Source organism: Choloepus didactylus, chromosome 21 (assembly GCF_015220235.1).
Source record: "Choloepus didactylus isolate mChoDid1 chromosome 21, mChoDid1.pri, whole genome shotgun sequence".
Lineage (NCBI taxonomy): Eukaryota > Metazoa > Chordata > Mammalia > Pilosa > Megalonychidae > Choloepus > Choloepus didactylus.
Window position 1 is genome coordinate 7,329,671 of NC_051327.1, and position 24,549 is coordinate 7,354,219.

The window sequence follows — 24,549 nt, forward strand, 5'->3', positions numbered from 1 at the left end:
TTTCTCCCAGGACGTTCCTCTCTAGCAAGCTTGCTCCTCTTCAAAACATCACTCCCAGCTGCACTCAGTTTTCTCCCCCTAAGTTAGCTCATTTATATAGCTCCACCGATCAAGGCCCACCCCAAATGGGTGGGGCCATGCCTCCATGGGAACATCTCATCAGAATCATCTCCCACAGCTGGGTGGGGCACATTCCAAGCAAATCCAACCAGCACCAAAACTTCTGCCCCACACAAGACCACAAAGATAATGGCATTTGGGGGACACAATACACTCAAACCGGCACAGCAAGGGAGTCAGAAGGCAGCCAAACATGAGCTACTGCAAGTATACATTGAAGAAGTAGGTAAACTGAAAAGGAGTTCCACCAGCACATAATTAGCACAGTGTAGTATTGCACATGAATAGAGAGATTTGCTGATGCCAGAGAATATGTAGTTTAGAAGAAGACTCAATTATGAAAGATAATTTGTCACATAGTAAAGATAGCATAGCAAATCAGAGAAGTATGTCTTTAAAATAAATGTTTTTGGGGCAACTAGGTAGCCTTGGGGAAAAATATTTGTTTGCCTTCAACCTTGTGCAGTAGTCCTTGAGAAAAACCATCTCATCACCAGAAGCAGACGTGTGAGATCTTGCGAGTTTTCATGTATTCCCACTTAATATTTTTAGGGAATTACTCATAAATCTTTTTGAAGTTCTTTTTATTTTTTGCCAGTTCAGTGAAGAGGTCTAAGCACTTTTGACAAATTGTTTTTGAGATAAGTTCCAAAATTTTGCTTTGTTGCAAGATTTCAAGCAAAATATTCACAGGGAGATCCTCTGAGTCCACTACTCCTCTAGCTGAATGTACATATTCAAGTATTAGCATCCTACAATTATCTATGATGAAATCTCTGCATACAAAAAACTTAATGTTGGTCTTTTTCTTCCTGCTTTCAAATTGGTCAAAGTGAGCAGAGCTTGGGAAAGAGAAGACATGGATTCCCAACTGTCCTTCAACTGAAAAGGCTTCACTGCCAAATGATCTTCCTAGAAATTGGTCCAGTTCTTATAGAATTCTCCATATTATTTGTTGGTTGTTTTGTCAGGGTTTCTGGTTCGGAGTGGTGTTTTTGTGCAGTTCTTTTTGATCATTGTACTTTTACTTGATCTTCCTCTTCTTCTTGTCACCATCCCTTTCCTCTTCTTCTTCATGAGAACCAATATCTTCTATTCCTGGCTTGTCATAGACCCCTTTTCCTCTTTTTTCTTCTTCCTCTTCATCTTCCGTTTCTTTAGCCTCATCATCAGTCACTTCTTTTTCACATTCTTTCTCCAAAATAGAGTAATTAGATACCCAATAAATTGAGAATGTATCTTCACAATTTCCTTTATTCTTTGTTTCCCCAGGTACTCAGTTTGGTCTTCTTAACTTGCAAAATAACCTTTGTTCCATGACCCGTAGGTATCCCTGTGTCAGTTCTAACCATGAATGACCTTCCTGCTGAAGGCACCCAGGCATTTTCCTCAGCACTGTTATGTGTGGTGATCATGGTCACTTTATCAGCAACCAAATATGCAGAATGCAAACCAACATCAAACTGGCTAATAATAATGTCTGCTCCAGTCTGCAAAGATTCTCTGGATGTCTTCACCTGAGACTTGGTGATAGTGTCAAAGTAATTGATCAAGTTGTCCTTTTCATTCCAATTCCAGTACTCACAATAGGGAGAGCTGATCTTGTTTGTTTGGAATGAGCTTAAAGTGTAACTCTTTCCCAGTCTAGCTTAGAGAATCTGTCAAGCTTTCATATCTGATTTTTTTCCAGAGCATCTGATGTATTTGAAAGAAGCTCCCTCAAATATCCCTTTGTCCAAGTAGAAAGTATTGATGATCAGTGACATCAACTGGGTGATTTCTCCCTGTTGAAAATGTCTCAACTTCTTCATACCCCTCCAGTTGGTCATGGGTCTCAGTTTCCTCAGGTAATTTGACTAAGGGAACACAGTGCAGGAGCACTAATGTGTATTACATTAATTTTCTTATATTGAACTACCCTTGCATACCTGGGATAAATCCCACTTGATCACGGTGTATAATTTTTTTAATGTGTCTTGGATTCAATATGCAAATATTTTGCTGAGGATTTTTTTACATCTATATTCATATATGGTCTGTAATTTTCTTTTCTTGTAGTATTTTTATCTGGCTTTGTTGTAGGGTGATGTTAGATGCATAGAATGTGTTAGGTAGCATTCTCTCTTGTTAAATACCTTGGAAGATTTTGAGCAAGTGTCATATGCCAGTTTGTATATATTATGTCCCCAAGAGAAAGCCATATTCTTTGATGCAATCTTAAGGGGCAGATTGATTAATCTTTTTGATTAGGGTGTGACCTCTTTTTTGGATGTTTCCATGGAGATGTGACCTTCCCAACTGTGGGTAACACCTTTGATTAGATTTTTTCCATCGATATGTGGCCCTGCCCATTCAGTGTGGGTCTTAATTAAATCACAGGCACACAATAAGAGCTCAGGCAGAAAGCTCTCACTGCTGCAGCCAAGAAAAACATTTTGGAAACAGCCATTGAGAGTAGACTTTTGCTGGTTTGGACTTTGCCTGTGAGCAACTAAGAGAGCACCCTTAGATGCCAAGAGAGAAATGTCCTGGGAGAATGATATTTTGAAACCAGAACCCTGGAGCAGATTCTAGCCACATGCTTGTGACTTCCAAGCTAACAAAGGTTTTCCAGTTACTGTCCATCAGCATACTTCAGTGAAGGTGCCCTATTGTTGATGCCTTACCTTGGACACTTTATGGCCTTAAGACTATAACTTTGTAACCAAATAAACCCCCTTTACAAAAGCCAATACATTTCTTGTATTTTGCATAATGGCAGCATTTGCAAACTGGAACATGTGTATTAATTCTTCTTGGAATGTTAGATAGAATTCACAAGTGAAGTCATCTGGTCCTAGGCTTTCCTTTTCTGGGAGTTTTTTTTTTATTAATAATAAATTTTATTTTGAAATAAGTTCAATCTTTCAGGAACAGCTGTAAAAACAGTACAATCCCCCTACATAGAATTCCATCATACCCCAACCCCCCTCCCCCGATACCCTGATCCATCACCTTTAAGATCTTGTCACACCACTGTTTCTTTCTTTCCCTCCCTCTCTCCCTCCCTCCCTCCCTCCCTAACACCCATCATCTATTGCTCTGTCTTCTGAACATATGAGAGCAAGCTGCACATATCTTTGAACAAACAATATAATTCACATATACCTTTTTGGGAGGTTTTTGATGTCTGATTCAGTACCCTGAGTTGTATTTGTTCTAATGAGATCTTTCATTTCTTCTAGAGTCAGTGTAGGCAGTTCATATATTTCTAGGAATTCATCCATATCATCAAGCTTGTCTAATTTGTGGGCATACCATTGTTCATGGTATCCTCTCATGCTACTTTCTTACTTCTGTAGGGTCAGTAGTAACATCTCCCCCCCCCACCTTTTTTCATCTTCTCTCTTTTTTACTTTGTCAGTCTAGCTAAGGGCTTGCAATGTTTTTGATCTTCTCAAAGAACAATCATTTGTTAATCCTCTCTATTGTTTTTTTATTCTCCATTTATTTATGCTCTAATCATTGTTATTTCTTTTCTTCTGCTTGCTTTGGAATTAGTTTGCAGCTCTTTTTCTAGTTCCTCCAGATGTACAGTTAGGGATTTGATTTTAACACTTTTATTGTTTTTTTTTAATGTAGGTATTTAGTATAGATATTATGTTAAGCTCCTTCCCAAGATCACAGATTTTGTACTGTAGGATTACTTTGTTTATCTGAGGGCAACTCTACTTTACATAGAAGGATGTAGCTTTAAGTTTGGAATTGGAGCTTTTCCTCTAAAGATTCTACCAATTCTTGTAATTCTACCAGGTCTCATCAAATGAGCTTCATTAATTCTCTTTCATATTGAAAGGTACTAATATGGTTTTGTAATGCACACACTTTAAAAAGATACTGAATCACCAAATGCTACCTTCTGAATAATGTAAATGATGATTTCTAATTACCTTGTTTAAAGAAAAGTACGAAAAGAAACCAAAAAAACATGCATCAGAGAAAAGATCATATCTGATTTTATTAAACTTCAATTTGCTCTCTGCACCAATTTGAATGTATTATGTTCTGCAAAATACCATTTTCTTTAATGAAATCTTGTGTTGGGCAGATGTATTAGTGTTGATTAGGTTGGAATCCTTTGAGTGTTTCCATGGAGATGTGACTCAACCAACTGCAAGTGAAACATTTGATTGGATTATTCCCATAGAGATGTGAAACCTACCCATTCAGGGTGGGCCTTGATTTAATCACTGGAGTCCTATAAAAGAGCTCACAAACAGAAGGACCTCAGAGCAGCTCAGACAGACATTTTGGAGAAGGCTGCTGATATCCAACTTTTGCTGACACTTTGGGGATGCTAGTCCAGTATTTGCTCTGGGAGAGCTAAGAGAAGACAAAATGCCCTAAGGGCAATGTTTTCAAGAATGCACAGGAGCTGACAGAGGAGCTGGAACACAACCAGCCATGTGCGTTTCCAGCTAACAGAGATTTTCCGGACGCTATTGGTCTTCCTCCAGTGAAGGTATACCCATGTTGATGCCTTAAATTGGACATTTTCATGGTCTTCAGACAGTACATTAGTAGCCAAATAAAACCCCTTTATAAAAGCCAATCTAGTACTGGTATCTGCATAACAGCAGCATTAGCAAACTGGAACAGATTTTGGTACCAGAGAAGTGGGGTGCTGCTGAGTTTGCCAATACCAAATATGTTGGAATGGCTTTTTAAATGGATAAGGGGAAAATTCTGGAAGAATTGTGAGATGCTTGATAGAAAAGGCCTAGAGTGCATTGAAGAGACTGTTGGAAGAATTATGGACTCCAAAGATAACTCTGATGAGGTCTTGAACAAAAATGTTGAATGTGTCATTGAAAGCTGGAAGAAAGATGATCCTTGTTTTAAAGTGGCAGAGAATTTGGCAACATTTCATCCTGGTTTCAGATAGAAGGCAGAATTTGAAAGCAATGAGCTGGAATACTTAGCTGAGGAGATCTGTAGACTATGTGTGGAGGATGTAACCTGGCTTCTCCCTGCAGCTTACAGAAAAATGTGAGAGGACAGAGATAAGCTGAGAAATGTACTTTTGGGTACAAAGAAACCAGAAAGTGATAGTTTGGAAAATTCTGGGCTTCCAAAAAGTGATACTCCAGAAGCTACAGCCCCACATAAGGATTTAACCAAACATGGAACCCAACCACAATTTCAGTACAAGCCAGAGTTGAAGATGGAGTTATCCAGAAAGGATTTGTGGACAGTCCCACTGTCTGATGGTTTTGACCCCTGTATGCTTCACACCAGGCCAACAGATTTTCTGCAAGTTCTGTATAGACAGAACCATTGCCAGTATAGACTGGAGGGTACAGAGAAGAGACAAATTGAAGGAAAAATTTCTTTAAAGACTGAACCATGGAGATTGAAGCCTGGAGTCAAGAAATCTCAGGAAAGCATAGCAGAGAAACCCAAGCATGAGGAAAAGGTGAATTTGCCCCCAGGGCAGAGGGCGGGCATTCCACCTTGATGCTCAGGAAGAGTGCTGCCAACCCAGATATCAGAGAGGGTGAAACACATTCCTGGGGACTGGGGAGAGCCTGGCCACCACCTCACTCTTCTGAAGGGCTTGAGAGTGTGTCCCAGAGATGAAAAAGAGTATGGGTGCAATGTCAATGTTTGAGGAGAGTGGGGCTGAGAAGGTGGCCTCCCCAATGCATGGATATGTTGGAGCACTCATCCCAGCATTTGGAGAGAAAAAGGCTGCTGCATAAGCCTTTGTAAAGTGTTGGACTCCCACTCTCTCAAGCCCCAAGAATGAAACACTCTTTTATAAATGACTCTCAGACTTTGAAATCTAATGAAGTTTGCCCTGCAGGTTTTAGGAACTGCTTTGGTCCCTTAAGCCCTGTTTTCCTTTCAGTTTCTCCTTATGGCAATGGGAACATTTATCCTATGACTTCCCCTCCTTTGTATATTGGAAACAGATAACTTGTTCTAAGTTTCACAGGTCCAGAGCCAGAGGAAAACCTTGCCTTAGGGCAGACCATGATTGTAACTGATTTTATCTGAGATTAATATTGCTACACCTGCTTTCTTTTGGCTGTAGCTTACATGAAATATTTTTTTCCATCCTTTCACTTTCAATTTCTTTGTGTCCCTGTGTCTAAGATGAGTCTCTTGTATGCAACATATTGATGGTTCATTTTTTTTGATCCATTCTGTGAATCTATTTTTTTTAATTGGGGAGTTTAATCCATTTACATTCAACGTTATAACCGTGAAGGCATTTCTTGAATCAGCCATCTTATCCTTTGGTTTATGTTTGTCATATATATTTTTCCCCTCTCTCTATTAATATCCTTTATTGTACCCATACCAAATCTCTTTAGTACTGAACCTTTCTCCAAGTCTCTCTGTCCTTTCTTTGTTTCTATGTCTGTAGGGCTCCCTTTAGTATCTCCAGTAGGGCAGGTCTCTTGTTAGCAAATTCTCTCAGCATTTGTTTGTCTGTGAAAAATTTAAACTCTCCCTCAAATTTGAAGGAGAGCTTTGCTGAAGAAAGTATTCTTGGTTGGAAATTTTTCTCACTCAGAATTTTAAAGATATTGTGCCACTGTCTTCTTGCCTCCATGGTGGCTGCTGAGTAGTCACTACTTAGTCTTATGCTGTTTCCTTTGTATGTGGTGAATTGCTTTTCTCTTGCTGCTTTCAGAACTTGCTCCTTCTCTTCCGTGTTTGACAGTGTGATCAGAATATGTCTCGGAGTGGGTTTATTTGGATTTATTCTATTTGGAGTTCGCTGGGCATTTATGATTTGTGTATTTATGTTGTTTAGAAGATTTGGGAAGTTTTCCCCAACAATTTCTTTGAATACTCTTCCTAGACCTTTACCCTTTTCTTCCCCTTCTGGAACACCAATGAGGCTTATATTCGGACGTTTCATATTATCTATCATATCCCTGAGGTCCGTTTCAATTTTTTCAATTTTTTTCCCCATTATTTCTTTTATGCTTTCATTTTCCATTCTGTCATCTTCCAGGTCACTGATTCGTTGTTCAACTTCCTCTAGTCTTGTACTATGAGTGTCCAGAATCTTTTTAATTTGGTCAACAGTTTCTTTAATTTCCATAAGATCGTCTATTTTTTTATTTAGTCTTGCAATGTCTTCTTTATGCTCTTCTAGGGTCTTCTTGATATCCTTTGTATTCTGTACTATGGTCTCATTGTTCATCTTTAGTTCTTTGAGTAGCTGCTCTAGGTGCTGTGTCTCTTCTGGTCTTTTGATTTGGGTGCTTGGGCTTGGGTTATCCATATCGTCTGGTTTTTTCATATGCTTTATAATTTTCTGTTGTTTTTAGCCTCTTGACATTTGCTGAACTTGATAGGGTTCTTTTAGGATTTGTAGACCAATTGAAGTCCTTATCTCTAATTTATCAGATCTACAGCTTCATGGAGTACATTTTCACTAACTAACCAGCAGGTGGCGTCCACGAACCACCTGTTCTCCACAAGCCAGTTCTCCCCTGCTGTGCCTTTGTGGTGAGTGGGGGAGTGAGTTTGTGGGGTCCAATTGGTGTACCAAGCTTGCGTGTGTAGTTGGTGTTGCCCGCCCTGTATATGGGGCGTGTTTCTGGGCAGTCAGGGAGGGGGGTGGCTGTAACAATCAAATCTCCCTGGTGATCCTGGAGTTTTAAAGCTGCTGCAATAGTCTAATCCTTCAGTTCAGTCCTGCCAGTTTGTCTCTGCCACTGACCCACAAGTCCTTGGTGTTGGTGTATGGCTCCTGAGACTTGCAAGTGGGTCCTTCTTCCAGGCCGTGCACCCCCTGGTCCTCTGTTGAGGGATGACTGTGCTATGTCACAGGTGAGTGCCATCCCCCCAAGGTGGTTCTGGGCTGCTGGTCTGTGTAGGGAGGCTCCCAGTCTGCTGAAATGATGGCTGAATGGGGCTTTGTTAATTCACACTGCTCCACCTTCCCAGCTCTGGGACAATCAGATGAGGTTGCAGGGAAGTCTAATGTCCACACCCAGTTTTGTGGTGTGTGCCTGTTATTTGAAGCACTTCCGTCACACTGGGTTGTGTGGGGCATCTCTGGGCTATGGGGCTGGCGATGGGCTGGAGTGTTTCCTGTCCACCAGGATGATGGCTGTGAGCAGACACCCCCCTTTTCTTGGGAAGTTGTGGTGTTTAGTGACTTTTCTCAGCCACTGGATTATTGCCTTTTATCTCAGAGCTCTCTTAGTTCTGCTCTTGTCTTGACCTGCCCAAATTGCAAGTCTTTGAAGCTTTCTGTATTGGGCTTCTTAGAGTAATTGTTTTAGAAAAAGAAAAAAGGGATTAAAAAAAAAAAAGAAAAAAAAAGGGCCCTCCTCACAGATCTAATGGGTTATTGAAATGCTAAGAGACAAAGCACTTAGGGCCATTAAGGAAAGGTCCACAGGGCAGAGAGATCAGCTTTTCTTCGGGATTTGCATATGAGCCTGAGGGCCTGAGCTCTGCCCTTCCCCTTTCTATGTTCACCAGAACTCCAAAAATCCTCTGCTTTTATTTTGGAGTTTTTCATGCTGTTTTTTTCTATGTCTGTCTCCTCTCTGCTGTGCTGGCTGCTCTCAGATTCTCTGGTGTCTGGTCTCAGTCTATCTATGGTTGGAGTTTGGATCAGTAGAATGAGTTTCCGATAAGGGCTGCCACTGCAGTTCTCCCTTCTCCTTCCCGGAGCTGACAGCCCCTCCTCCCACGGGACTGAGCCTGGCAGGGAGGGGCGTGGGTCCCCTGGCTGCAAAAACTTATAGATTTCGCTGATCTCAGCAGTTCCACATTTTCATGAGTGTTGTATGAAGTATGCCCAAAGTCAGATTGCTCTGTGGTGTCCAGTCCACGCAGTTCCTGGCTTTCTACCTACTTTCCTGGAGGAGTAACTAAAACATACAGCTCACCAGTCCGCCATATTGCCCCACCTCCTCCATCTTGTAACTGATTTTGATAAAATCTTGTACTTACCTATTGTTACTGAAATGACTTAAGTATTTGTGATATTGTGATTGGATGAATGTATTGTGTATATAGAAAGATCATGTCATTTTGGGGTCCAGGGGGTGGAATGTGCCTGTTTGGTTGTATTACATCCCCCAAAATGCCATGTTTTTTAATGAAATCTTGTTGGAGCAGATGTATTAGTGTTGATTAAGTTGGAATCCTTTGATTGAGTGATCTCATGGAGATGTGCCTCAACCAACTGTGAGAGATATATTTGATTTGATTTTTTCCATGAAGATATGATCCCACTCTTTCAGGGTGGGTCTTGATTTAATCACTGGAGTCCTATAAAAGAGCTCACAAACAGAAGGACCTCAGAGCAGCTCAGAGGGACATTTTGGAGATGGCCACTGAAAGCAGACCTTTGCTGACACTTTGGAGATGCTAGCCCAGTATTTGTTCTGGGGGAGCTAAGAGAAGACAAAATGCCCCAAAAGCAACATTTTGAAGAATGCAACCTGGGAGTGAGCAGACACCAGCCATGTGCCTTCCCATGTAACTAGCAGAGGTTTTCCAGATGCCATTGGCAATCCTTCTATGAAAGTATACTCGTGCTGATACCTTAACTTGGACACTTCATGGCCTTAAGTCTGTAACTTTGTAGCCAAATAACCCCCCTTTATAAAAGCCAATCCATTTCTGATATTTTGTATAATGACAGCATTAGCAAAGCAGAACACTCTCTAAGAAGGAAGAATAAAGGCACTTCTGGTTCTTTGACCACCCAAGCCAAATCATGTTCTTCTAATACCATCTATATTGGATGAGAAAACAACAAAACCAAGAAAATATTGGCGATCAATTATACCATGCCAACTGATTTTATATTTGTTAGATTCATGATTCACAGAGTATTTACCTATCAGAGTCACACTATTCCTTATATTTCTCATACTATACACATTTACTGTGGTGGAAAAATAGGCTTAATGATCTCAGTTAATATCAAGTCAAGTCTTCAAACTCCCATGTATCATTTTCTTAGCAACTTGTCTTAGACAACAGCTGTTCTACAGCAATCACTCTTAAAATGTTGGTGAATTTCTTAGAATCCAAGAAGAGTATTTATTCCTCTGGCTATGCACTAAAAATGTTTTTCTTTGCTTGTTTTACTAATACTGTATACCTTATCATGGCAGCAATGGAATATGACCATTATGAAACCATCGGTAACTCAACACTCTATTTTACACTTATGTCTTGAAGAGTCTGTATTTGCCTCATTGTATTGGAGTACTTCAGTAGAAATATGACTTCACTAGGGCATGTCTGCCTCACAGTCTGCCATTTTGTGACTCCAGTCATGATGGTTAGGTTTCTGTATCAATTTGGCCAGGTGATGGTACCCAGGTGTCTGGTCAAGCAAGCATTGGCCTGTTACTGCAAGGGCATTTGTGGCTGGTCAATAAAACAGAAGGCTGGTTTATTAAATTTTTAGTCAATTAGCTGCAGCTGTGACTGATTACATCAATGAAGGGTGTGTCTTGCACAATGAGAAAATGCAACCAGCAGGATTTGATCCAATCAGTTGAAGACTTTTAAGTGAGATAGATAGAGGACCTTCACTTCTTCTTTGGCTAGCCAGTGAAGAGTTTCCTGAGTACTTCAAAGAACCTGCCAGTTTGCTGCCTGCAGAGTTCATTGAGCACATTCATTGGAGTTGCCAATTTTCTGCCTGCCCTATGGAATCTGGACTCATGCATCCCCACAGTTGTGTGATACACTTCTATAAAATCTTATATTTAGATATCTCTTGTTGATTCTGTTTCCCTTGAGAATCCTTTCTAATATAATTGTCTACCATTTTTCTGTGATATGCCACCCCTCTTGGTGTTATAATGTGCAGATACCAATACCAATGAGCTTCTGTTCTTTGAATTGTGTGGCTTCATCCAGGCCAACACTTTCTTGGTCATATTTATACCATGCTTCTTTATCCCCATCACTGATTTGAGTGCAAGTCCCCAGGAGGCAGAAGCAAAACATTCCCCCCTCATTCTTCTAATCTTATAGCAATCATCTTATTCTATGGTACCCTCCTATTTATGTATTTATGTCCCATGACCATTTATTTTCTAGACACTGATAAAATGGTTGCAGTTTTTATACAGCTGCCTTTCCCATGGTGAACCCAATAATCTTCAGCTTCAAACAAAGATGTAAAAATGCTCTCAGAAAAACTTTTAGAAAGAAATTGAATTTTCAAGTAAATGATAATTTAAATCATTTCAAATATACAAGGCCTAGCCTTCACTTCCTGTCTCATCAGGTACAACTACCCCATACATACCTCATGCTTCAAGTATTTTAAGTTCATCACCATTTGCTAGAAGTAAAAAGAACTTTTCATCATCAACATTATAAAATATTTTGTTCCCTCTTCCAGGAACATTCTGTCCCAAATTCTACTCTGTAAACATTCCTGAATTACAAAAAGAACACGTCTTTGTTTATCAGTTAGCGATCCTACAGTCACTTTACTTTTTGTTATTTCTTGAAAGAGTTGGAGCAATAAATTGCTTACATTTGAATGTGTAATATTGTGCATTTTGCAGTAATTATGAAAACATAAATGATTGGATTAGTTGAACTTAATATCCCCCTCACTGTTAATTTAACATGAAAATTTAGCCAAATAAATTTGGTATGAAAATGGATATTATATATCTGAGTGCCTTGTGTCCCCTGTAAATGGGGACAATAAGATACTGCCTGGTGAATAAGGTTGTTTTGAGGACTAATTGAACTGAATTATGAAATTATACTGGTAAAAGTATAATTTGAGGATTAAGCATATTAAAATGTTTACATCACCTATAAAATATGTAAAGTTCATATAAGAGTGTCTGACACATAGTAACAGTATAAAATTGTTGGCTATTTTACCACCATTACATTATCATCTTTAAGTTAGCATTTAAGATTTAATTATCTGAAAGAAAATGTACATTTTTAAATATCCTTAAAGCAATCCAAGTATTCTGGGATGTTGCCAAATCTGAAAATTCATCTTAGTTGACTCTTTACAATGTTAAATTATGTGCCCTCCTATGAAAACTTCACCAAAGTATAGGTGAATTGAAAAATACCATTTATTAGTACCTTAGAATGAAATTTATAAGATATGTTGAACTATTCCTGTAATTTTAGTATACTCTCCTTTTGGTTATTCATTCACTATGTTAAGTTTCATTCAATTGTAAGAAGTAGCACAGCAGCTTCTCTAACAGGAAACTATCAAATGTAAGGCTTATTTTTCATTTTCTGATATGTTAGCCTAAGGTAATTAAAGTCTAATGGATTTAAATACTATTAAAAATGTTAACAGTTCATCTAACCCATGTATGGTAGTTTGATGCCATTATGTACCCCAGAAAAGACTATATACTTTTAATCCATTCCTGTGGGTGCAGATCTATTGTAGGTGTGACATTTTGATTAGGTTATTTCAATTGAGATGTGACCCACCTCACTCAAGGTGGTCTTAATCCTTTTACTGGAGTCCTTTATAAGAGGAGAAAACACATATGGAAGCTAAGAGATGAAATTTAAGAGAAGCTCATGGGGAAAACCTCAGAGATGTTTAGAGACAAAGCCACAGAAGCCAGAAGCTGGATTCCATGAAATCCAGGAGAGAAAGACCAGCAGACATCGGTATGTGCCTTCACATGTGACAGAAGTGTCCCTGATGCCAGAAGCATTTCTTCAGAGAATGTGTCTTCCTGTTGATGCCTTAATGTGGACATTTTCACAGCCTTAGAACAGTAAACTTTTAAAGCTAATAAATCCTCATTGTTAAAAGCTAGTACATTTCTAGTATGTTGCATTTCATCAGCTTTAGCAAACCAAAACAGCAGGTTTCTCAAAAGTAGCACTATTGACATTTAGGGCCAAGTTATTCTCTGCTTATGGCTATCCTGTGCATTGTAGGTTATAAATAAAATCTGGTGGGCCCAAAATGGAGTTGCTCATGCTAAACCCCATGTCAAAAAAACCAAAACATAACCTAGTTTCAATTTTTTGTAAATGTTGAACTTGCCAGCTAACTTCCACATTCCTAAGCAACCAAATGCTCCCCACTTTGTAATACTCTTTAAGTAAAAGGGAATCTTACTGTTAGCCAATAATATTTCCTCACTTGCTTCCTGCATTTGCCTATAGGAGCTTTTACTTTCCACCCCCTTGATGCAGCTTCCTTCTACTTTCTGAATGGGATGCTGCCTGATTCATAAATTGCTCAATAAAGTTGTGAGATTCAGCATTGCATTAAAATGTTTTCTTTTATCCCAGAATGTTTAGCAGCATCCCTTGTCTCTACCAACTAGATGACACTGGCATGCCACCTATTTTTTGATGGCCAAAAATGTACTTAAATATTGCCAAATGCTTTCTGGGGGAACAAGGTCACCCCTGGTTGAGAACCACTGAACTAGCACAAACCATTTTCTTTGTCCATAAGACAAATTAAACACAGCAAAGTGAAGCTGGTACCTGAAAATAAGTCAGAATAATAATTTATAAGAAAACCTTAGATCCAATCTTATTTATTTTGTTCTACATTTCATGTTTTTTATTCAACTTATTATATAATTTTATAATACACATAAACACATTCAATTAACACATTATTTTAATTAAAAAACACATAAAATTAAAGCCAAATAATATGTTTTGTGAAATGGGACACAGTTGAGAAGAAATTAGAAGAGTAGGATACATTGAATGAGATTTTTCCACTTCTGTCTATTGTGAGAGAGGATCCTACATGAGAAGTTGTATTACATTTCAATCACAAGAAAATAATGTAATATACAAATCAAAAATGGAAAAATGATGTTTTTTTCTAAAATAATGAATGTATTTTAATGAACAATTCAAATTAAGGTAAGAAATGATGTTTATGTGACAATTCTACATTGTTATTGTCCTTACATTCTTACACTGAATATTGTAGGTGAAGGTGAAATGATTTTTATGTCATGAGGTATAAAAGACCTATTTTTCCAGTAATATCACAGAAAAACTTTATAAGTCATACATGAAATAAATCTACATCCTCAAAGGAATACATTCATAATTATGTTTTTCTCAGAAGCAAATAAAATATATTTTCTTGAAACACTATTTTTAGCTAGGCATTTGCCATATTGAGAGCCTAAAGACAGAGGTTGGGATTGAGTAATGATTGATAATCACATAGTCTCTCTTACTCAGCCACAGGCACTGTTAGATATGCTGAAGGAGACATGCCATAATTTATTACTAACACATTGCTATTAGTTCCACTTAAGTATGATTGTGTATCATTGCCTTGTTATACAGATAGAGTCATCATTGTGTACCAGAAGGATTTTACCATAAATAACATGTCTTTTTTTCACTATATGAGAAGATACATGATTTTATGTTTCATAAATTACCATTTTTTTTCATATTTCCTTCTTGAGCAAACAAAAGGTAAATGACACAACACCACTCCACCACACACACACACACACACACACACATACACACACACACACAAATAGTCTTATGGAACATATTTCTTGGAGAAAAATTCACAGAGATCAAAGTAATATCAGGTGTGCTATTCTGGTAGCTCATCCCATTTTGAGGTTACGCAAATAATCTGCCTGGAACAGCTATAAGTATTCAGAATCAGGTTATGTATCCTTTAATGTGTATTTATTAGGAAAGTAAAGGAAGTAATAGATTGAATAGGCAATATAGCCCCTTTCTGAACACTTGACAGAAGAGTTCGAAAGAGCACTCGAAAAAAAATGAAACCCTACTAAACTCAACAGCCTTGCAAATCAAAGAGTACATGTCCCTCTGCCCCATGCAGCCAATAATTGTAGTTAAGACATATGTAGGTATTGCAAACAAAGGGGATATAGGAAAAAAGAATATCTTGTCCTTTAGAAGAAAAGAAAACACTGTCAATCAGACACCACACACACACCAATCCCGAAAGGGGTCCAAGGGAGATGGTGGCCTGTTACCCTCAATTGAACAAGATGAAAAAAGGGGAAATTCAAATTACAATTAAAGGGGAGAAACAAATTTTCTTAATTGATATAGAGGTCACATTGTCAACTATTAATCCTACTATATTTCTAGCACTTTCTGCTCAGAGTGACCAAAGTGTCAATTTGATAAGAATTACAAATAACCCACAGTTTAAACTTTTATCGCAACCATTGAATGTAACCATAGGACCCTTACAAGATACCCATTAATTTGTTTTCTGTGAGAGCACACCAATTGGTCTCTTAGGTAGAAATTTATTGAGCAGATTATGTTGCAAATTAGAATGCATGTCCATGGATTATTCCTTGAAATTCCAGAGGACTCTGATTCATACTGAGTTAATAACTGATTTTGATTACTGCAGTCAGGTTGGGCATTTTCCATCACAATTCCTCCCCAAACTGCTGCAATTAGACCCAGAGGCCTTATGGACAAAAGATTCTACTCCTATGGGTAAACTATTGGAGCAGAGCTTATGAAGGTCCAGATAGATCTGACTAAAGCTTTACCAAAGCTACATCAATATCCCCTAAAATCAGAAGCTAAAGAAGCATTTATTCCAATAGTAGAGCATTTCATCAAGAGGACTCCTTATGCCATGCACTAGCCCATGTAATACTCCCATACTTCCAGTTAAAAAAACAAACAAACAAAAAAAAAAACCCAGGAGACCATGGTTATCAGTTTATCCATGATACAAGGGCTATAAAGAAAATAGTAACCTCAAAATTTCTAGTGGTTCCTTATACTATTCTCTCATATTTCACCTGTTTTACTGTAATAGATCTATTTTCAGCATTCTTCAGTGGCCCTTTTGATCTGGAAAGTCAGTATGTATTTGCCTTTGCCTGGGAAAATTAAATATATATTAATTATTTATATTTATAAACATTATATTAATATATAAATAAATTATATATATATATGTATACACACACACACACACATACCTAGACAGTCATGCCTCAAGGATTTTCTGAGGCTCCCTCATTTATCTCCGGTTTTCAATCAAGATCTAAAAAAGGCTTAAACTTCCCACAGGGTCTACTTTCATTCAATATGTGCATAACCTACTAATTTGTTCTAAAAATTAGAAGGCTTGTAAGGAATATTAGCCCTTTACTTACTAGATACATTGGCCAAAATAGGACACAAAGATCCAAGGATAAAATATAGTTTTATCAAAGGACTGTGCATCATTCAGTTATGATCTACCTCAGAAGGAGAAAATGTCACCTCCCAATAGACTCAGCAACATTCTAAGCTTTCTTAGCTCAAATATCAAGAAGCAATTTAGGGGATTATTAGAGTTAGCTGGCTATTATCAGTAACACATAGCTAATTTCTCAGATATAGCAGCCCCACTTCATGAACTTGCTAAAATTAGTATTCCAGAACCCCTCTTTTGGACTGATAATACAAAAAAGGAATTTATCCAGCTAAAATACTTTTTCTGAGACTTCTAAATTATATGAATTTCTTCCTATTTGTACTTGAAAGAGAAGGAAATGCAATGGGAGACCTAACTCAGAAGCATGAGGACAAGCAGAGACATATCACTTATCACAGTCTAAACCTTGACCCAGTAGCCAAGGCCTACCCACCTGGTCTCAGGATGCTGCTCTAGACCCTAAATTGATTGAGACTTCAGTCAACATGGTTCTAGGCTCTCCTCTACATCTCATGGCTCCCCATGCAGTGCAAACTCTTCTTCTTAATGCAAATACCCAACATTTTTCTTCTAGTAGACTGACCTCATATGAAATCCCTTTACTAATCCTCCCTATATAACTATTGATCAATCCAGCCATGCTCTTTCCTCACCTGGAGGAAAGTGAGGCACATGGCTGCTGATCTTTTGTTTATGAACTTTCTATCCCTAGGATGGATCTCAGGGACAACCTCCTTCAAAATCTGGATCTGATTCTTCTCATAGATGAATCTTACCTCAAGAATGAAAATGATACCTATTGTGGTTGTGGGGTAGACAATAACTATTTCCCAGAAATCTCTTAAATATAAACCCTTACCTGAGGCTATGTCAGCCTTAATGGCTGAATAAATAGCTTTGACCAGAGTTTGTAAATTGGCAGACTCTCAGAAGGTGAACCATTAAACAGATAGTGGATATGCCTTTGGTGTAGTCAATGAATTTGGCCTGCTTTGGAAGCAAAGGGGATTCATGACAATTGTTGGGACTCTCATAAAAAATGAACTCCAAATAAATGACCTCCTTGAGGTTCTAAAATGCCTAAGATAAAATCCATTATGAAAATAGAAGCTGACTCAAGGAGATAAATGGAGGAACATAAAAGAAATGCTTTGGCTGATTATGCTAAAAGGGCAGCACAAACAATGCCAGGTCAATAGCTTATGATTTGAAATCCTGTAGACTAGATTAAGGACAATTTTCCAGGGACCTGAGCAAAATTCAACAATCAGTTCTTGAAATTGAAAAACAAAATTGGCTCCAACCTAGATGTTTCTTCCAGTCTGATGGTCTCTGGTAGTCCCAGGACAGCTGCCTCATAACACCTGAATCCTTAAATTGACCCATACTGAGAATTTTACATGAACACACCTACCATGGCCCAGAATCCCTCATTTCAACTCTAAAAATCATTGCTTGAGGGACATTAAATGAGAAGCAAGGCAAGTTTATGAATTATGTTACACCTGTCAATTACATAACCTTGGTAAAATTGTAAAGATAGGACAAGATTAAATACCATGATTGACAGGGCCCTTTGAACATCTTCAAATGGTCTTTATACAACTAGTTTTCTTATATGGGGTATTAATATGTCCTTGCTATTGTATGTATATTGTCTGAATTGATAGAGGCCTGTACTTATCATAAGATGACTGCCCTCATAGCAGCTAAAAAACTATTAGATTTTCTTTTCCCCACCTGGAGAATTCCTGCTATCATCTTAAGCAGGAGAGACACCCATTCGATTGGAACAGTGTGCCACTTTGAATGTATTATGTCCCCCAAATGCCATTATCTTTGATGCAATCTTGTGGGGCAGACATTTTGGTGCTGATTAGATTGGAATTCTTTGAGTGTTTCTTTGGAATGCACCCCACCCAGCTGTGGGTGATGACTCTGATGGGATGGTTTCCATGGAGGTGTTGCTCCACCTATTCAGGGTGGGTCCAAGTTTATCAGTGGAGCTATATAAATGAGGTGACATAACAGAAGGAACTCAGTGCAGCTGTGAGTGATGTTTTGAAGAGGAGCTATAGCCAAGAGGGACACTTTGAAGAAAGCTGCAGATGAGAGACAGTTTGAGGATGGCCATTGAAGGCAGACTCTTGCTCTGGAAAAGCTAAGAGAGGACAAATATCCCAAGTGCAGCTAAGAGTGACATTTTTGAGGAACTGCAGCCTAAAGAGGAATGTCCTTGGAGAAAGCCATTTTGAAACCAGAACTTTGGAGCAGACGCCAGCCATGTGCCTTCCCAGCTAACAGAAGTTTTCTGAACACCATTGGCCATCCTTCAGTGAAGGTATCCCATTGCTGATGTGTTACCTTGGACACTTTATGGCCTTAAGACTCTAATGTAAGCAAATACACCCACTTTATAAAAGCCAATCCATTTCTGGTGTTTTGCACTCCAGCAGCATTAGCAAACTAGAACAAACAGTCATCAACAAATTTTGCAAGGTCTTACCCATCAACCAAAAGCTTCACTGTCAATCATCAGGAAAGGTGTAAAGAAAAAAAGGTAACTTAAAACTTAAATTATTTGTATCTTTCTCTGTATTGTGGCCTAAGATTCATCCCTTAGTTTTGATTCCCATAAAATCTATTCTTTCAGGAAAACATAATTTGTCCCTCTTTGAAATCATAATGGTAAGACCCATGAGGCTCATTATTTTTTTCTGTTAATCTGGGCCCCAATCTATTATAATCTGAAATTGCTAATTATTGTAAAGTACTAATCATATGTACCCATTTCCACCATTCACAGATCCAGGCTGCTTTTCCCAGGATTTCTGTACAGTGGAATTTACATGATATTCAACCAGAGACCTTGTATACTGGAAGAGATAGCAATGAAGGACTGCTTTAGAACCTAGATGAAAAGGACCTAATCAAGTCTTATTGACCACACCTACAACACTGAAAGTCCAAGAAATTGATCCTTGGGTCCACATGTCATAACAAAAACATACTCCAAGCTCCTGTGAGATCACTCCTGTTTTGAACCTCAAGCTAAAATTGGCACAAGGCTTCCACAAGTAGAGAGCATCTGATGTAGACAGCTTCTACCCAAGACATCTGAACAAGTAGATGACACCAAAGATCCCTCCCTGGATGTCATTATCTTATTCCCTGTTTCTTCCTTTTCATCATCTGTCTAGATATTTATATTATTCTATACCTCTTGCAATGCTCAAACCCCATTCCCAAGAATACTCTACCTTCACCGTGATTTTCTTGTATCTTCTCTTTTCCTTATTCTGCCATATGTATTCTTACCTTGGACATAATTCCTTCATTCTTCTAGAACTTCATATAGTAAATGTAATAATCAGATTAACTATTGAGCCTGTACCCACCCCCTACTAAAACAGGAATTCCTCTAATAAACAATCCCCTTATACTTGTAGATTTTTCTCTGACAGGAAACATCAGATATACCCAATCTGACATATCTCCTTCTTGAAATGACTTTTGGCTGCACTTTAAGAATCCCCAAGATTAGGATTGTGATGTGACCTCTTTCACTCAAGGAATATGGTGTTTATTGGAAACTAGACAGAAAACAATGGTCAACTTGTGAGACATAATAAGGGTTCAGTCCTTATGTCAAGATTCTTTTTCCTTTCATGAGGCAGGAATATAAAATAGGGGCCAAATCCCCTTTAGAGACACCATTTTCTCAAAGCACCACAGGGTTTAATAACATAAGAACTTATTCCATTCAAGATATGAATTTATGGTGGGCTTGGCAGGCAAAGGAAATTGTTTAAATGGGATCAAGATATCAAATAAAAATAAAGATGGTGATGGTTATGATCTTTTTGGGATTTACACCCAATTCCTTAAAGTAATCAATACCCTCATTACCCAATTCAAGGGCATTATTTTGCCTGTGGATGCAATACATACAAAATAATACCCATTAATTGGATTAGTTCCTATTATATAGCCTATGGTGTTCCCCAAATGGCTATCTATGATAAGCTTCCAAAAGGGTAAATCAAAAAATGAGGGCTCTTATGACCTCTTCCCATCCTATAGAAACCCCTGAAGAGTCTATTTCCAGACTAAAGACAGCTCTAAATGGATCATGAAAACTCTTAACCTAGGTAAAACTTACTGAGTGTTCTGTTCTTGGTATTGCTCACTTGGCATTGGGGCAGCTCTCTCCATTGCTGGAAGATGTACTATAAGGATACAAATTGTATTAGAAAAGATAAATTTAGAGTTAGAAAAACACTCTCTCTCCTAGGACAGGCCATCAGCCCAATAGCTTATGAGGTATTGGAAATTCAAAAAATGACTCTACAAAATCAGTTGGCATTAGACTATATTCTGGCTTCCCAAGAACATGTGTGTGCACTAGTGGTTACCCAGTGCTGTGTATTTGTAATGACAGTCAAAAGGACAATAACCATGAGGTAGTGACAACAGAAGCCCATGCTACAGAAGCAGCCAAATAAGCTTACAAACCTCTCAAACCTGTCTGATCTGATTATCTTTTTGGTTGGCTTCTAGGGTCCTGGGAACCTTGGCTTAGAGATGTACTAATAGAGACATATGTGATCCTCTTAATTATTATATTCATAATGTCTCATTTTTTGTCTGATCTCTCAACTCTTAAATGCTACTATGCAGTAACATGACTCCACAAATGGTACAACTATGGATACCAAACAATCATGAATGGGATAATGAAAATCTCAAGCTTCTGCTAAATGGTGAAATAAGTCATGAAACATGAGTGACTTTTAGTGGTGAATGAGAGACAACCAAAACCTTTGATCAAGCCCTTGTAATTGGTGAAATCAGTCATGAACCATGAGTGACTTTTTGTGGTGAATGAGAGACAAACAAAATCTTTGATCAAGCTCTTGTAACTGAGGGAATGAGAAACATTGGGAAAATTGATAACATTATATAGAGAAAGCCACAGGAACTCCTCAGAGACAAAAACCTGTACCCTACTTCTTTGCACTGCCTATTGAATTCTTTTTGATATCTTTGTAAACTTGAAATTCCCAACAAAGCACCTGACCCAGATAGTCATTCAAGCTTGTGGTTCATTAGATTTAACCCAATACAAAATAAAGCCCACATGCCCTGTTCTGGTTTGGGTAAATTATGTCCCTCCAAAAGCCATGTTTTAATCCAGTCCTGTGGGATATATGTATTAGATTATTTCCATGGAGATGTGACTCACCCAACTGTAGGTGATAACTCTGATTGAATTATTTTCATGGAAGTGTGTTCCCATCCATTCAGCAGGGTCTTGATTAGTTTACTGGAGTACTTTTAAAGAGCACAGACCTAATTGCTTGCCAACATTGATGTTTGAGAAAGGAACAGATTTTGGTACCAGAGAAGTGGGGTGCTGCTTTGTTTGCAAATAATAAACATGTTGTTATGGATTTTTAAATGGATAAGGGAAAGATTCTGGGAAAATTGTGATGAGCTTGAAAGAAAAGTGCTAGTTTGCTTTGAAGAGTCTGTTGGTAGAAATATGGACCCAAAACAAAATAAAGCCCACCTGCCCTGTTCTGGTTTGGGTAAATTATTTCCCTCCAAAAGCCATGTTTCAATCCAGTCCTTTGTTGTTGCAAACTGGAAGGCAGGGAATCCTTGTTTTAAAGTGACAGAGAATTTGGAAAAATTCTGTTAGATGGAAGGCAGAATTTGGAAGTGATGAGCTAGGACACTAAGATCTCCAAGTTCCAGAGATGGATTGGCTTTTATAAAAGGGGGTGTATTTAGTACACAGTTACAGTCTTAAGGCCATAAAGTGTCCAAGGTAACACATCAGCAATCAGGTACTTCACTGGACTATGGCCAATGGTGTCCAGAAAACCTCTGTTAGCTGGGAAGGCACAATGCTGGTGTCCACTCCAAAGTTCTAGTTTCAAAATGGCTTTCTCCCAGGATGCTCCTCTCTAGGCTTCAGTTCTTCAAAAATGTCACTCAGTTGCTTTTGGGGTGTTTATCCTCTGTTAGCTTCCCCAGAGCAAGAGTCTACTTTCAACAGCCATCTTCAAACTGTCTCTCATCTGCAGCTACTCTCTCAGCTTCTGTGCATTTTTCAGAGTGTCCATCCTGGCTGCAGCAAGCTCACTCCCTCTGTCTGAGCTTAGTTACTGCTCCAGTAATCAAGGCCCATGCTGAATGGGTAGGGCCACACCTCCATGGAAATTATCTCATCAGGGCTATCACATACATTTGGAAGGGTCACATCTCCATGGAAATACTCAAAGGATTCAAATCTAATCAGCTCTCAAACATCTACCCCACAAGATTGCATCAAAGACCATGGCTTTTCCTGGGGGACATAATGTATACAAACTGGTACATTCCACCTCCTGGACCCCAGAAAACATGATCTTTCCATTTACAAATACACTCATCCGTCACAATATCAAAAAAGTTAAATCATTTCAGTAACAAGAAGTAAGTACAAGACTCCATCAAAATCAGTTACAAGCATGATCTGTCCAAAAGCAAAATTCTCCTCTGGCTCTATACCTATGAGACTTGGAACAAGTTATCTGCTTCCAATATACAAAAGAGGTACTGTCATAGGGTAAACATTCCCATTGCCATAATGAGAAACTGAAAGGAAAACAGGGTTTAAGGGACTAAAACAATTCCTAAAACCCACAGGAATTAAAATCTAACTCCATTAGATTCCAAAGTCTGAGTGTCATTTACAGAACAATGTTGCATCCTTGGGGCTTGAGAGAGTGGGAGTCTAACCCTTCCTAAGGGCCTTTGTGGCAGCCCTTTTCTCTCCAAATTCTGGGGTGAGTGCTCCAACATATCCACACACTGGGGAGACCACCTTCTTGGCCCCACCCTCCTCAAACATGGGGCAGCACCTGGATTCTCTTCCATCTCTGGGGCACATGATCAACCCTTTCAGAACAGTGGGGTGGCAGCCAGGCTCTCCCCAGCCCCCTGGGAAAGTGTTCCATCCTCTTTGAGGCCTGAGGTGGCAACACCTTTCATGAACAAGGCAAACTCACCCTTTCCGTGTGTGTGGGCCACTCCATTCTCCCAGCCTGAGACTTCTTGACTCCAGATCTCAACCTCCATGGCTCTGTCTTTGAAGAAATTTTTCCTCCAATTTGTTCCTTGTCTGTCTCCTCCAGTCCAGACCAGCAGTGGCTCCATCTATAAAGAGCTCACAAAAATTCTGTTGGCTTCACATGAAGCACACAGGGGTCAAAGCTATCAGACAATAGGACTTTCCACAAATCCTTTCTGCTTAACTCCTTCTCCAATCTTGGCTTGTACTGAAATGGTGGCTGAGCTCCATGTTTGGTTAAATCCTCATGTTGGGCTGTAGCTTCTGTGGTTTTAACCCCTGGAAACCTAGAGTTTTTTAGGCCATCAATTTCTGATTTCTTTGAAACCAAGAGCTTATTTCTCAGCTTATCTCTGTCATCTCGCACTTTACTATATAAGCTGCAAGTAAAAGCCAGGCTACTTCTTCTATACTTTGCTTGGAGAGCTCATCAGCTAAATATTCCAGGTCATCACTTTCAAATTTTGCCTCCCCTCCAACACCAGGAGTCAATTTTGCTGAATTCTCTGCCACTTTAAAACAAGGATCACCTTTCTTCCAGATGGCAATGACAAATTTATCATTTCTCTTCAAGGCCTCATTAGAAGTATCTTTAGAGTCCATATTTTCATAAACAGTCTCTTTAAAGCAGTTTAGGCCTTTTCTATCAAGCTCCTCACAATTCTTCCAGAATCTTCCCCTTACCCATTTAAAAAGCCATCCCAAGAAGTTTGGTATTTGCAAATGCAGCAGCACTCCACTTCTGTTACCAAAATCTGTTCTAGTTTGCTAATGCTGCCAGAATGCAAAACACCAGAGATGGATTGGCTTTTATAAAAGGGAGCTTACTTGGTTGCACAGTTGCAGTCTGAATGCCATAAAGTGTCGAAGGTTCCAAGGTAACGCATCAGCAATCGGGTACTTCACTGGAAGATGGCCAATGGTGTCCGGAAAACCTCTGTTAACTGGGAAGGCATGTGACTGGTGTCTGCTCCAAAGTTCTGGTTTCAAAATGGCTTTCTTCCAGGATGTTCCTCTCTAGGCTGCAGTTCCACAAAAATGTCACTCTTTGTTGCTCTTGGGGTGTTTGTCCTCTCTTAGCTTCTCCAGAGCAAGAGTCTGC

The 24,549-nt window shown here is 38.9% G+C and overlaps 1 pseudogene; it reads right to left on the reverse strand.

Moving 5' to 3' along the window:
• Positions 1 to 676: 676 nt before the first annotated feature.
• LOC119518069 lies at positions 677 to 24,050 on the reverse strand (annotated as a pseudogene).
• Between the last annotated feature and the right edge of the window lie 499 nt (positions 24,051 to 24,549).